Source organism: Pseudophryne corroboree, chromosome 11 (genome assembly GCF_028390025.1).
Source record: "Pseudophryne corroboree isolate aPseCor3 chromosome 11, aPseCor3.hap2, whole genome shotgun sequence".
Classification (NCBI taxonomy): domain Eukaryota; kingdom Metazoa; phylum Chordata; class Amphibia; order Anura; family Myobatrachidae; genus Pseudophryne; species Pseudophryne corroboree.
In genome coordinates, this window is record NC_086454.1 from 6,970,730 (window position 1) to 6,986,729 (window position 16,000).

The following is a 16,000-nucleotide window of genomic DNA, read 5'->3' on the forward strand; positions in this document are numbered from 1 at the left end:
GGAGTACTACTATACTGTATACTACTATACTACTTGCTGCTGAAGTGATATTTTATACTAGATTAGATAATAGATAGTGTGACTGTAAGTGTATTATCTGACTTGTGGGGGAGACACTGACAGTGGGGAGCAGTTAGAGTCTGAGAGCAGGACTCAGGAGTACATATAACGTACAGTGCACACTTTTGCTGCCAGAGTCAGTGCCACACTGCCATTGTTGTGACCACACTGACCACCAGTATAATAATATATTTTGTGATTGTCTGCTTAGGCCTCGGAGTACTAGTTGCAAGTTGCAACGTGACCTGAAGTGACCACCAGTTTAATAATCAATCACCACCAGTTTAATATATATATATATATATATATATATATATATATATATATATATAATTGTATATAATATATATATATATATATATATAATATTGTATACCACCTACCCGTGTTTTTTTTTTTTTTTTCATTCTTCTTTATACATACTACTATAGTAGCTTACTGTAGCAGTCTGCGGTGCTGTGCTGACCTGACAGTGTCCAGCAGGTCCGTCATCAGTCATTACATAATAAATATATATAGTACCTGTCCGGCTGCAGTACTAGTGATATTATATTGATTTCATCTCATTATCAATAATTTATCATCCAGTCTAGACTCTATATTAGCAGCAGACACAGTACGTTAGTCCACGGCTGTAGCTACCTCTGTGTCGGCACTCGGCAGTCCATCCATAATTGTATACCACCTACCCGTGGTTTTTTTTTTTTCTTTCTTCTTTGTACATACTACTATAGAGTATAGTAGCTTACTGTAGCAGTCTGCGGTGCTGCTGAGCTGACAGTGTCCAGCAGGTCCGTCATCAGTCATCATTACCTAATAAATATATTATCTACCTGTCCGGCTGCAGTACTAGTGATATTATATATACATACATATATATATATATTGATTTCATCTCATTATCAATCATCCAGTCTATATTAGCAGCAGACACAGTACGTTAGTCCACGGCTGTAGCTACCTCTGTGTCGGCACTCGGCAGTCCATCCATAATTGTATACCACCTACCCGTGGTTTTTTTTTTTTCTTTCTTCTTTGTACATACTACTATAGTATAGTAGCTTACTGTAGCAGTCTGCGGTGCTGCTGAGCTGACAGTGTCCAGCAGGTCCGTCATCAGTCATCATTACCTAATAAATATATTATCTACCTGTCCGGCTGCAGTACTAGTGATATTATATATACATACATATATATATATATATATTGATTTCATCTCATTATCAATCATCCAGTCTATATTAGCAGCAGACACAGTACGTTAGTCCACGGCTGTAGCTACCTCTGTGTCGGCACTCGGCAGTCCATCCATAATTGTATACCACCTACCCGTGGTTTTTTTTTTTCTTTCTTCTTTGTACATACTACTATAGTATACTAGCTTACTGTAGCAGTCTGCGGTGCTGCTGAGCTGACAGTGTCCAGCAGGTCCGTCATCAGTCATCATTACCTAATAAATATATTATCTACCTGTCCGGCTGCAGTACTAGTGATATTATATATACATACATATATATATATTGATTTCATCTCATTATCAATCATCCAGTCTATATTAGCAGCAGACACAGTACGTTAGTCCACGGCTGTAGCTACCTCTGTGTCGGCACTCGGCAGTCCATCCATAATTGTATACCACCTACCCGTGTTTTTTTTTTCTTTCTTCTTTGTACATACTACTAGTATAGTATAGTAGCTTACTGTAGCAGTCTGCGGTGCTGCTGAGCTGACAGTGTCCAGCAGGTCCGTCATCAGTCATCATTACCTAATAAATATATTATCTACCTGTCCGGCTGCAGTACTAGTGATATTATATATACATACATATATATATATTGATTTCATCTCATTATCAATCATCCAGTCTATATTAGCAGCAGACACAGTACGTTAGTCCACGGCTGTAGCTACCTCTGTGTCGGCACTCGGCAGTCCATCCATAATTGTATACCACCTACCCGTGGTTTTTTTTTTCTTTCTTCTTTGTACATACTACTAGTATAGTATAGTAGCTTACTGTAGCAGTCTGCGGTGCTGCTGAGCTGACAGTGTCCAGCAGGTCCGTCATCAGTCATCATTACCTAATAAATATATTATCTACCTGTCCGGCTGCAGTACTAGTGATATTATATATACATACATATATATATATATATTGATTTCATCTCATTATCAATCATCCAGTCTATATTAGCAGCAGACACAGTACGTTAGTCCACGGCTGTAGCTACCTCTGTGTCGGCACTCGGCAGTCCATCCATAATTGTATACCACCTACCCGTGGTTTTTTTTTTTTCTTTCTTCTTTGTACATACTACTAGTATAGTATAGTAGCTTACTGTAGCAGTCTGCGGTGCTGCTGAGCTGACGGTGTCCAGCAGGTCCGTCATCAGTCATCATTACCTAATAAATATATTATCTACCTGTCCGGCTGCAGTACTAGTGATATTATATATACATACATATATATATATTGATTTCATCTCATTATCAATCATCCAGTCTATATTAGCAGCAGACACAGTACGTTAGTTCACGGCTGTAGCTACCTCTGTGTCGGCACTCGGCAGTCCATCCATAATTGTATACCACCTACCCGTGGTTTTTTTTTTCTTTCTTCTTTGTACATACTACTATAGTATAGTAGCTTACTGTAGCAGTCTGCGGTGCTGCTGAGCTGACAGTGTCCAGCAGGTCCGTCATCAGTCATCATTACCTAATAAATATATTATCTACCTGTCCGGCTGCAGTACTAGTGATATTATATATACATACATATATATATATTGATTTCATCTCATTATCATCCAGTCTATATTAGCAGCAGACACAGTACGGTAGTCCACGGCTGTAGCTACCTCTGTGTCGGCACTCGGCAGTCCATCCATAAGTATACTAGTATCCATCCATCTCCATTGTTTACCTGAGGTGCCTTTTAGTTGTGCCTATTAAAATATGGAGAACAAAAATGTTGAGGTTCCAAAATTAGGGAAAGATCAAGATCCACTTCCACCTCGTGCTGAAGCTGCTGCCACTAGTCATGGCCGAGACGATGAAATGCCAGCAACGTCGTCTGCCAAGGCCGATGCCCAATGTCATAGTACAGAGCATGTCAAATCCAAAACACCAAATATCAGTAAAAAAAGGACTCCAAAACCTAAAATAAAATTGTCGGAGGAGAAGCGTAAACTTGCCAATATGCCATTTACCACACGGAGTGGCAAGGAACGGCTGAGGCCCTGGCCTATGTTCATGGCTAGTGGTTCAGCTTCACATGAGGATGGAAGCACTCAGCCTCTCGCTAGAAAACTGAAAAGACTCAAGCTGGCAAAAGCACCGCAAAGAACTGTGCATTCTTCGAAATCCCAAATCCACAAGGAGAGTCCAATTGTGTCGGTTGCGATGCCTGACCTTCCCAACACTGGACGTGAAGAGCATGCGCCTTCCACCATTTGCACGCCCCCTGCAAGTGCTGGAAGGAGCACCCGCAGTCCAGTTCCTGATAGTCAGATTGAAGATGTCAGTGTTGAAGTACACCAGGATGAGGAGGATATGGGTGTTGCTGGCGCTGGGGAGGAAATTGACCAGGAGGATTCTGATGGTGAGGTGGTTTGTTTAAGTCAGGCACCCAGGGAGACACCTGTTGTCCGTGGGAGGAATATGGCCGTTGACATGCCTGGTGAAAATACCAAAAAAATCAGCTCTTCAGTGTGGAGGTATTTCAACAGAAAAGCGGACAACAGGTGTCAAGCCGTGTGTTGCCTTTGTCAAGCTGTAATAAGTAGGGGTAAGGACGTTAACCACCTCGGAACATCCTCCCTTATACGTCACCTGCAGCGCATTCATAATAAGTCAGTGACAAGTTCAAAAACTTTGGGCGACAGCGGAAGCAGTCCACTGACCAGTAAATCCCTTACTCTTGTAACCAAGCTCACGCAAACCACCCCACCAACTCCCTCAGTGTCAATTTCCTCCTTCCCCAGGAATGCCAATAGTCCTGCAGGCCATGTCACTGGCAATTCTGACGAGTCCTCTCCTGCCTGGGATTCCTCCGATGCATCCTTGCGTGTAACGCCTACTGCTGCTGGCGCTGCTGTTGTTGCTGCTGGGAGTCGATGGTCATCCCAGAGGGGAAGTCGGAAGACCACTTGTACTACTTCCAGTAAGCAATTGACTGTCCAACAGTCCTTTGCGAGGAAGATGAAATATCACAGCAGTCATCCTGCTGCAAAGCGGATAACTGAGGCCTTGACAACTATGTTGGTGTTAGACGTGCGTCCGGTATCCGCCGTTAGTTCACAGGGAACTAGACAATTTATTGAGGCAGTGTGCCCCCGTTACCAAATACCATCTAGATTCCACTTCTCTAGGCAGGCGATACCGAGAATGTACACGGACGTCAGAAAAAGACTCACCAGTGTCCTAAAAAATGCAGTTGTACCCAATGTCCACTTAACCACGGACATGTGGACAAGTGGAGCAGGGCAGGGTCAGGACTATATGACTGTGACAGCCCACTGGGTAGATGTATGGACTCCCGCCGCAAGAACAGCAGCGGCGGCACCAGTAGCAGCATCTCGCAAACGCCAACTCTTTCCTAGGCAGGCTACGCTTTGTATCACCGCTTTCCAGAATACGCACACAGCTGAAAACCTCTTACGGCAACTGAGGAAGATCATCGCGGAATGGCTTACCCCAATTGGACTCTCCTGTGGATTTGTGGCATCGGACAACGCCAGCAATATTGTGTGTGCATTAAATATGGGCAAATTCCAGCACGTCCCATGTTTTGCACATACCTTGAATTTGGTGGTGCAGAATTTTTAAAATAACGACAGGGGCGTGCAAGAGATGCTGTCGGTGGCCAGAAGAATTGCGGGACACTTTCGGCGTACAGGCACCACGTACAGAAGACTGGAGCACCACCAAAAACTACTGAACCTGCCCTGCCATCATCTGAAGCAAGAAGTGGTAACGAGGTGGAATTCAACCCTCTATATGCTTCAGAGGTTGGAGGAGCAGCAAAAGGCCATTCAAGCCTATACAATTGAGCACGATATAGGAGGTGGAATGCACCTGTCTCAAGCGCAGTGGAGAATGATTTCAACGTTGTGCAAGGTTCTGATGCCCTTTGAACTTGCCACACGTGAAGTCAGTTCAGACACTGCCAGCCTGAGTCAGGTCATTCCCCTCATCAGGCTTTTGCAGAAGAAGCTGGAGACATTGAAGGAGGAGCTAACACGGAGCGATTCCGCTAGGCATGTGGGACTTGTGGATGGAGCCCTTAATTCGCTTAACAAGGATTCACGGGTGGTCAATCTGTTGAAATCAGAGCACTACATTTTGGCCACCGTGCTCGATCCTAGATTTAAAGCCTACCTTGGATCTCTCTTTCCGGCAGACACAAGTCTGCTGGGGTTGAAAGACCTGCTGGTGACAAAATTGTCAAGTCAAGCGGAACGCGACCTGTCAACATCTCCTCCTTCACATTCTCCCGCAACTGGGGGTGCGAGGAAAAGGCTCAGAATTCCGAGCCCACCCGCTGGCGGTGATGCAGGGCAGTCTGGAGCGACTGCTGATGCTGACATCTGGTCCGGACTGAAGGACCTGACAACGATTACGGACATGTCGTCTACTGTCACTGCATATAATTCTCTCACCATTGAAAGAATGGTGGAGGATTATATGAGTGACCGCATCCAAGTAGGCACGTCACACAGTCCGTACTTATACTGGCAGGAAAAAGAGGCAATTTGGAGGCCCTTGCACAAACTGGCTTTATTCTACCTAAGTTGCCCTCCCACAAGTGTGTACTCCGAAAGAGTGTTTAGTGCCGCCGCTCACCTTGTCAGCAATCGGCGTACGAGGTTACATCCAGAAAATGTGGAGCAATTGCCTCCACAAAGTACACAGGGAGCTGAGATGGTGGATTCCAGTGGGGACGAATTGATAATCTGTGAGGAGGGGGATGTACACGGTGATATATCGGAGGATGATGATGAGGTGGACATCTTGCCTCTGTAGAGCCAGTTTGTGCAAGGAGAGATTAATTGCTTCTTTTTTGGTGGGGGTCCAAACCAACCCGTCATTTCAGTCACTGTCGTGTGGCAGACCCTGTCACTGAAATGATGGGTTGGTTAAAGTGTGCATGTCCTGTTTATACAACATAAGGGTGGGTGGGAGGGCCCAAGGACAATTCCATCTTGCACCTCTTTTTTCTTTAATTTTTCTTTGCGTCATGTGCTGTTTGTGGAATGTTTTTTGGAAGGGCCATCCTGCGTGACACTGCAGTGCCACTCCTAGATGGGCCCGGTGTTTGTGTCGGCCACTAGGGTCGCTTATCTTACTCACACAGCTACCTCATTGCGCCTCTTTTTTTCTTTGCGTCATGTGCTGTTTGGGGAGTGTTTTTTGGAAGGGCCATCCTGCGTGACACTGCAGTGCCACTCCTAGATGGGCACGGTGTTTGTGTCGGCTACTAGGGTCGCTTATCTTACTCACACAGCTACCTCATTGCGCCTCTTTTTTTCTTTGCGTCATGTGCTGTTTGGGGAGGGTTTTTTGGAAGGGCCATCCTGCGTGACACTGCAGTGCCACTCCTAGATGGGCACGGTGTTTGTGTCGGCCACTAGGATCGCTTATCTTACTCACACAGCTACCTCATTGCGCCTCTTTTTTTCTTTGCGTCATGTGCTGTTTGGGGAGGGTTTTTTGGAAGGGCCATCCTGCGTGACACTGCAGTGCCACTCCTAGATGGGCACGGTGTTTGTGTCGGCCACTAGGGTCGCTTATCTTACTCACACAGCTACCTCATTGCGCCTCTTTTTTTCTTTGCGTCAAGTGCTGTTTGGGGAGGGTTTTTTGGAAGGGCCATCCTGCGTGACACTGCAGTGCCACTCCTAGATGGGCACGGTGTTTGTGTCGGCCACTAGGGTCGCTTATCTTACTCACACAGCTACCTCATTGCGCCTCTTTTTTTCTTTGCGTCATGTGCTGTTTGGGGAGGGTTTTTTGGAAGGGCCATCCTGCGTGACACTGCAGTGACACTCCTAGATGGGCACGGTGTTTGTGTCGGCCACTAGGGTCGCTTATCTTACTCACACAGCTACCTCATTGCGCCTCTTTTTTTCTTTGCGTCATGTGCTGTTTGGGGAGGGTTTTTTGGAAGGGCCATCCTGCGTGACACTGCAGTGCCACTCCTAGATGGGCACGGTGTTTGTGTCGGCCACTAGGGTCGCTTATCTTACTCACACAGCTACCTCATTGCGCCTCTTTTTTTCTTTGCGTCATGTGCTGTTTGGGGAGTGTTTTTTGGAAGGGCCATCCTGCGTGACACTGCAGTGCCACTCCTAGATGGGCCCGGTGTTTGTGTCGGCCACTAGGGTCGCTTATCTTACTCACACAGCTACCTCATTGCGCCTCTTTTTTTCTTTGCGTCATGTGCTGTTTGGGGAGGGTTTTTTGGAAGGGCCATCCTGCGTGACACTGCAGTGCCACTCCTAGATGGGCCCGGTGTTTGTGTCGGCCACTAGGGTCGCTTATCTTACTCACACAGCTACCTCATTGCGCCTCTTTTTTTCTTTGCGTCATGTGCTGTTTGGGGAGTGTTTTTTGGAAGGGCCATCCTGCGTGACACTGCAGTGCCACTCCTAGATGGGCACGGTGTTTGTGTCGGCCACTAGGGTCGCTTAGCTTAGTCATCCAGCGACCTAGGTGCAAATTTTAGGGCTAAAAATAATATTGTGATGTGTGAGGTATTCAGAATAGACTGAAAATGAGTGGAAATTATGGTTTTTGAGGTTAATAATACTTTGGGATCAAAATGACCCCCAAATTCTATGATTTAAGCTGTTTTTTAGTGTGTTTTTTTTTTAAAAACACCCGAATCCAAAACACACCCGAATCCGACAAAAAAAATTCGGTGAGGTTTTGCCAAAACGCGGTCGAACCCAAAACACGGCCGCGGAACCGAACCCAAAACCAAAACACAAAACCCGAAAAATTTCAAGTGCACATCTCTAATATTATATACTGGTGGTCAGCAAAATTATGCACTGTACTCCTACTATATACTACAATGCAGCACAGATATGGAGCGTTTTTCAGGCAGAGAACGTATAATACTGGTGGTCACTGGTCAGCAAAACTCTGCACTGTACTCCTCCTATATAATATACTGGTGGTCCCCAGTACCCAAAATAAAGCAGTGTGAGCACAGATATATGCAGCACACTGAGCACAGATATGGAGCGTTTTTCAGGCAGACAATGTATAATACTGGTGGTCACTGGTCAGCAAAACTCTGCACTGTACTCCTCCTATATAATATACTGGTGGTCCCCAGTCCCCACAATAAAGCAGTGTGAGCACAGATATATGCAGCACACTGAGCACAGATATGGAGCGTTTTTCAGGCAGACAACGTATAATACTGGTGGTCACTGGTCAGCAAAACTCTGCACTGTACTCCTCCTATATAATATACTGCTGGTCCCCAGTACCCACAATAAAGCAGTGTGAGCACAGATATATGCAGCACACTGAGCACAGATATGGAGCGTTTTTCAGGCAGACAACGTATACTGGTGGTCACTGGTCAGCAAAATCTGCACTGTACTCCTCCTATATAATACTGCTGGTCCCCAGTCCCCACAATAAAGCAGTGTGAGCACAGATATATGCAGCACACTGAGCACAGATATGGAGCGTTTTTCAGGCAGAGAACGTATAATACTGGTGGCCACTGGTCAGCAAAACTCTGCACTGTACTCCTCCTATATAATATACTGGTGGTCCCCAGTCCCCACAATAAAGCAGTGTGAGCACAGATATATGCAGCACACTGAGCACAGATATGGAGCGTTTTTCAAGCAGACAACGTATAATACTGGTGGTCACTGGTCAGCAAACTCTGCACTGTACTCCTCCTATATAATATACTGGTGGTCCCCAGTCCCCACAATAAAGCAGTGTGAGCACAGATATATGCAGCACACTGAGCACAGATATGGAGCGTTTTTCAGGCAGAGAACGTATAATACTGGTGGTCACTGGTCAGCAAAACTCTGCACTGTACTCCTCCTATATAATACTGCTGGTCCCCAGAATAAAGATATGCAGCCCCCTGAAACAAAGTGAGAGGACGCCAGCCACGTCCTCTCACTATCATTTCCAATGCACGAGTGAAAAATGGCGGCGATGCGCGGCTCCTTATATAGAATCCGAATCTCGTGAGAATCCGACAGCGGGATGATGACGTTCGGGCGCGCTCGGGTTAACCGAGCCATACGGGAGAATCCAAGTATGCCTCGGACCCGTGTAAAATGGGTGAAGTTCGGGGGGCTTCGGTTTCCGAGGAACCGAACCCGCTCATCTCTAGTAATATGCAGTGCAATATCTGATGCCCTGTGTAATATGCAGTGCAATATCTGATGCCCTGTGTAATATGCAGTGCAATATCTGATGATCCTGTGTAATATGCAGTGCAATATCTGATGCCCTTTGTAATATGCAGTGCAATATCTGACGCCCTGTGTAATACACAGACCTTTATCTGATTGCCGGTGTAATATGCTGTATGTGACGCCCCGTATGTAATACACAGACCTTTATCTGATGTCCTGTGTAATATGCAGTGCAATATCTGATGTCCTGTGTAATATGCAGTGCAATATCTGATGCCCTGTGTAATATGCAGTGCAATATCTGATGCCCTGTGTAATATGCAGTGCAATATCTGATGTCCTGTGTAATATGCAGTGCAATATCTGATGTCCTGTGTAATATGCAGTGCAATATCTGATGTCCTGTGTAATATGCAGTGCAATATCTCATGCCCTGTGTAATATGCAGTGCAATATCTGATGTCCTGTGTAATACACAGACCTTTATCTGATACACAGTGTAATAAATAGAGCCTAGTGTAATATGCACAGTCTTATCTGGTGCTCATTCTAATATACAGTCTAGTATACAAAGCTTTAGTGAACTGTGTAATAATAAATGTGACCCCACGTTTTGTCACGAGAGTCCTGAAAGGGGCAAACCCTCTGTGATGGGTGGGGGGCATGGTGCCACATTCTCATCCATATGAGACAAACATCTCCCCTCCGTCCACACTGTATGGATGAGTATGGAAGCCAGCTTACACGACGCTCCCCTGACACAGAACAGTCCCGCTCATTCGCTATGTCACCACCCAGAAACGCCCATTTCTCATATAGGGGCAGATGTACTAAGCCCCAGGGAGAGATAATTTGAGGCTAGAGTTCCAATAACATGTTTATTAGTGGAAATTTGCTTGTTGTCGGTGGGTACAAGCTGCCGCTGCCCCTCCATTTCACACTGCAAAGTGGCCGCCATAGCTTTCTCGGGGCTGCTATGCTGTTGGACTTACCAAGCTCCAGGATGCGCAGTTTCCAACGCCCCGGTATCTAATGACATCTAAAGATGGAGCTGTGCCTATGGGCTGCCTCACAGATCAGTTCGGAGCTGAGTAATACTCAGGTAATTTGTTGGTTGGTAGTGAGTACTTCTTACCAGATTTCGATGGCTTTCCCACCCGTCACATATTCTTCTATTCCCCAGTGGAGTAATAAATGGTCAACTTCAATTCAGACTATCCAACTATCTAACGGAAATATTCCAGCTGGAATTTCACCTTTATTGTCACTTCTCTTTTGCTGGATCTCAGGTAAGTGTGTAATACCTCACAAAACACTTCCACCAATGACATTAACCTACAGCGCAATACGTTACACTTATGGCTTGAATGTTAAATTAAGATAAACAAAATATCCAGATGATAACGTTCCCTCAGTTGTACAATAACGACCAGCGCACATATAAATGCAGTCACAGATATGATAACGTTCCCTCAGTTGTACAATAACGACCAGCGCACATATAAATGCAGTCACAGATATGATAACGTTCCCTCAGTTGTACAATAACGACCAGCGCACATATAAATGCAGTCACAGATATAATAACGTTTCCTCAGTTGTACAATAACGACCAGCACACACATAAATGCAGTCACAGATATGATAACGTTCCCTCAGTTGTACAATAACGACCAGCGCACATATAAATGCAGTCACAGATATAATAACGTTTCCTCAGTTGTACAATAACGACCAGCGCACATATAAATGCAGTCACAGATATAATAACGTTTCCTCAGTTGTACAATAACGACCAGCGCACATATAAATGCAGTCACAGATATAATAACGTTTCCTCAGTTGTACAATAACGACCAGCGCACATATAAATGCAGTCACAGATATAATAACGTTTCCTCAGTTGTACAATAACGACCAGCGCACACATAAATGCAGTCACAGATATAATAACGTTTCCTCAGTTGTACAATAACGACCAGCACACACATAAATGCAGTCACAGATATGATAACGTTCCCTCAGTTGTACAATAACGACCAGCGCACACATAAATGCAGTCACATATATGATAACGTTCCCTCAGTTGTACAATAACGACCAGCACACACATAAATGCAGTCACAGATATGATAACGTTCCCTCAGTTGTACAATAACGACCAGCGCACACATAAATGCAGTCACATATATGATAACGTTCCCCAGTGGTGCAAGTAGAAAAAATGTCTTACGGGTACTGTGTGCGCGCGCCGAAGGCGCGCGCGCCAAAAAATGGGTGTGGCCAAATGTCACATGGGGCGTGGCCAATGAAAATGGGGGCGTGATACACATATGGGGGAGGGGCAGATACACGTATGACCCCAATAGTGTCAGATACACGTTGCCCCACAGTGCTAGATATACATTGCCTCACAGTGCCAGATACATATAACCCCACAGTAACAGATACACATTGCCCCACAGTGCCAGATACACATTGCCCCACAGTGCCAGATACAGAAATGCCCCCAGAGTGCCATACATTGCCTCACAGTGTCAGATACACATTGCCCCACAGTGCTAGATACACAAATGCCCCCACTGTGTCAGATATACATTGCCCCCCGTCAGTGCCAGATTAAGGACCACATGGGCCTGGAGCTGAAATTTATGAAGGGCCTATTGTGTACCGCCGCAGGGGTTGTGACCAGCAACAGTGGGTTTGTGACTCATGCAGGGCCTGCCACACATTGGCCCTCATTTCGAGTTGTTTGCTCGCTAGCAGTTTTTAGCAGCCGTGCAAATGCTAAGCCGCCACCCTCTGTGAGTGTATATTAGCTTAGCAGAAGTGTGAACGAAAGGATCGCAGAGCGGCAACAAAAAAAGATTGTGCAGTTTCTGAGCAGCTCCAGACCTACTCAGCGCTTGCGATCACTTCAGACTATTTAGTTCCTGTTTTGACGTCACAAACACACCCTGCGTATGCCCAGACACGCCTGCGTTACCCCAGGCACGCCTACGTTTGTATCTGACACGCCTGTGTTTTTCCACACACTCCCCGAAAACAGTCAGTTACCACCCAGAAACACCCACTTCCTGTCAATCACTCTGCGGTCAGCAGTGCGACTGAAAAGCGTCGCTAGACCTTGTGTGAAACTACATCGGCTGTTGTGAAAGTACGTCGCACATGCGCATTGCGGCCCTTACACATGAGCAGAAGTGCCGCTTTTTTGACTAAACGCTGCGCTGCGACCAAAAACAGCTAGCAAACAACTCGGAATGACCACCATTGTTCTTTGCCTGAGTCAAAGCCATCCTGGGTCCTAGTGGTTCATTTACTAAAGGTTCTAAAAATGAAAATTGGTGATGTTGCCCATAGTAACCATTCAAATTCTGACTATCGTTTCTCTAATGCATCCCAGATAAATGATAGTCAGAATCTGATTGGTTGCTATGGGCAACATCACCACTTTTCATTGCTAGAACCTTTAGTAAATGCCCCTAGTGTCTGCGTGCTGTAGCAGGTAAGCAGAGGCGCGGAATCACATTTGCTGATTACAGAGTATGGCACGTTTTAATTTTAAAGGCAACATTTTGGTTGCGACGCATCACTGCAGCTGTGTTGTGTATAATGATTTGTGCACTAAAGTGTGGTATTGTATTTATGGGATGCAGTCAGCATGTCAACAATTCCAATGTCAGAAGTTATGATGTCAACATTTTTGAAATGTCAGCATGGACTATGTCAGCTTCTGCAGAATATTGACATGTTCACAATGTGGGCATCAATGTTTCAGTCCCCTTCCGGACCATTTTCAAGACTGCCGATAATTAGTGCAGCCGATCTCAAGCCGACAAGTAAATGCCGGTACTCTCTGCTTTGAGAGCGGCTTGTGTGATTGTTGGTGGTCTTGAAATTGTTCCAGAACGGCATCAAAGCATTGACACTTTAGGTGAATATATAATTCATAGCCTTCGGTATCCGGTCTGTACGTCAGCCACACTTAGGTTGACAGTAATTAGGTCGACGTGCATTCGGTCGACATGGTCACTAGGTCGACATGGATAAAGGTCGACAAGAGGGTTTTTTTTTTAATTATTTTTTAAACTTTTTCATATGTTACGATCCACGTGGACTACGACTGGGAATAGTAACCCGTGCGGTAGCGGAGCGAGGCACCTTGTCAGCCATGCGAAGGGACACGGTGCACTAACTGGGGTTCCCGGTCACTTCACGAAGAAAACGATAGCAATTTTTTAATTAAAACTCATGTCGACCTTTTTCCATGTCGACCTAATGACCGCGTCTACCTATTTCGGGTGTCGACCTAGTCGCTGTCTACTAATAGTGGTCAACCTAAGTGTGGTCGACCCTATGATCCACACCCTAGCCCATGGGTCTTCAACCTGCGGCCCTCCAGCTGCTGTGGAACTATACATCCCAGCATGCCTTGCCTCAGTTTTAGCATGCCTTAATAGCAAAACTGTGGCAGGGAATGCTGGGATGTGTAGTTTCACAGCACCCAGAGGGCCGCAGGTTGAAGACACATGCTCTAGCCTTTACTACAGCATGTGATGCAGGTTATACATTTTTCTGGTGGTATTACACTTCCATTCTTTCTTCTCTCTCTCTCACTCTATATCTATCTATATCTATCTATATATACACGCTGTCAGGCCTGGTGCAAGCCGCTCAGCAGGGTCTGCAAAAGCAGGGAGGCGCCGGATGGGAGAGGCGCTCTCCTTGCTCTGTTTCTGTCGGCTGCTGCTGCGTCTATCACACTATGACAAATAGCGGCGCCAGCACCTTGAAGCGTGGCATCCAACACCCGGCAAAATCAACCCCCCCCCCCCTCTTCGGCTGAGTGTGAGGACAGTGACGATGAGGGGGAGCTAGAGGGAGGCCGAGGCAGGGGCTCTGAAGGGGGACTTACAGGGAGGGTGAAGGCAGGAACGCTGAGAGAGAGTTACAAGGAGGGTGAGGGCAGGGACGCTGAGGATGAGTTAGAGGGAGGGTGAGTGCAGGGACGCTGAGGGGGAGTTGGAGGGTGGGTGAGGGCAGGGACGCTAAGAGGGAGGGACGCTTAGAGGGAGGGTAAATTGAAATTAAAAATTAAACAAGAACAACTATGGGTCTCACATATGCCTTGCAGCAAAAGACTGTACACATTAATAACAAAACCCCATATTTGTATAAACATAGTCAACATGGCACCCCACAACTGCTTACACAGTACCTAGTAAACGGCTGAGACATACCCCCAGAAGATTTACAGGATTTTCTTCCAGTTTCCCATCCCATAGCAGGAGGTGCAGAGCCGACGGCAGGTAGTAAATGTCCATCTAACGAGAGTGATCAAACAGGGGGACGGGGCCAAATGCCAAAATCTTCCCAGTGAGGAGCTTTGGCCAATCCGCACCTAGGATGTTAACTGGTCCGTGCCTATTCTCCGGCACCTTTGCTCCAGGGCAGTGGGGATTGGGAGCCACATCCGGGAATACAGGCAGCTCCCAGGGCTGTAGTGTGCTGCTGCCGCTGTGCTGTCCGTGCTGTACGGTGCCCTGGGCCTGCTGCCCTGAGCGCCGACACTGGATGCTCATCATTTTCCGTGGGTGCTACCGGGCCCGAGCATCCACGGAATCGGCACCTATGCCCTACACACACACACACACACACACACACACACACACACACACACACACACACACACAGCCTGTCCCCCCCCCCAGTCCCTACACACACACACCCTGCCCCCCCCCCCAGTCCCCTACACACAGCCTGTGTCCCCCCCCCATCCCTACACACACACACACATACACAGCCTGTTTCCCCCCCATCCCTACACACACACACATACACAGCCTGTTTTCCCCCCCCATCCCTACACACACACACATACACAGCCTGTTTCCCCCCCCATCCCTACACACACACACATACACAGCCTGTTCCCCCCCCCATCCCTACACACACACACACACACACACACACACACACACACACACACACACACACACACACAGCCTGTTCCCCCCCCCATCCCTACACACACACACACACACACACACACACACACACACACACACACACATACACACACACCCTGCCCCCCAGTCCCTACACACACACACATACACAGCCTGTTTCCCCCCCATCCCTACACACACAGCCTGTTTCCCCCCCCATCCCTACACACACACATACACAGCCTGTTTCCCCCTCATCCCTACACACACACATACACAGCCTGTTTCCCCCCCCCATCCCTACACACACACACATACACAGCCTGTTTCCCCCCCCATCCCTACACACACACACATACACAGCCTGTTCCCCCCCCCATCCCTACACACACACACACACACACACACACACACACACACACACACACACACACATACATACACAGCCTGTCCCCCCCCCCATCCCTACACACACACATACACAGCCTGTCATCCCTACACACACGTACACAGCCTGTTCCCCCCAGTCCCTATACACACACAGTCCCCCCAGTCCCTACACACACACACACACACACACACACACAC

At 46.8% G+C, this 16,000-nt stretch overlaps 1 long non-coding RNA gene across 1 annotated transcript in view; it reads right to left on the minus strand.

Moving 5' to 3' along the window:
* LOC134969852 (uncharacterized) overlaps positions 1 to 15,094 on the minus strand; it is a 37,760-nt gene extending 22,666 nt beyond the window's left edge. Inside the window, exon 1 of the long non-coding RNA XR_010189526.1 lies at positions 14,705 to 15,094. This is a non-coding gene — a long non-coding RNA (uncharacterized LOC134969852). The remainder of the gene's footprint in view (positions 1 to 14,704) is intronic.
* Positions 15,095 to 16,000: the final 906 nt, after the last annotated feature.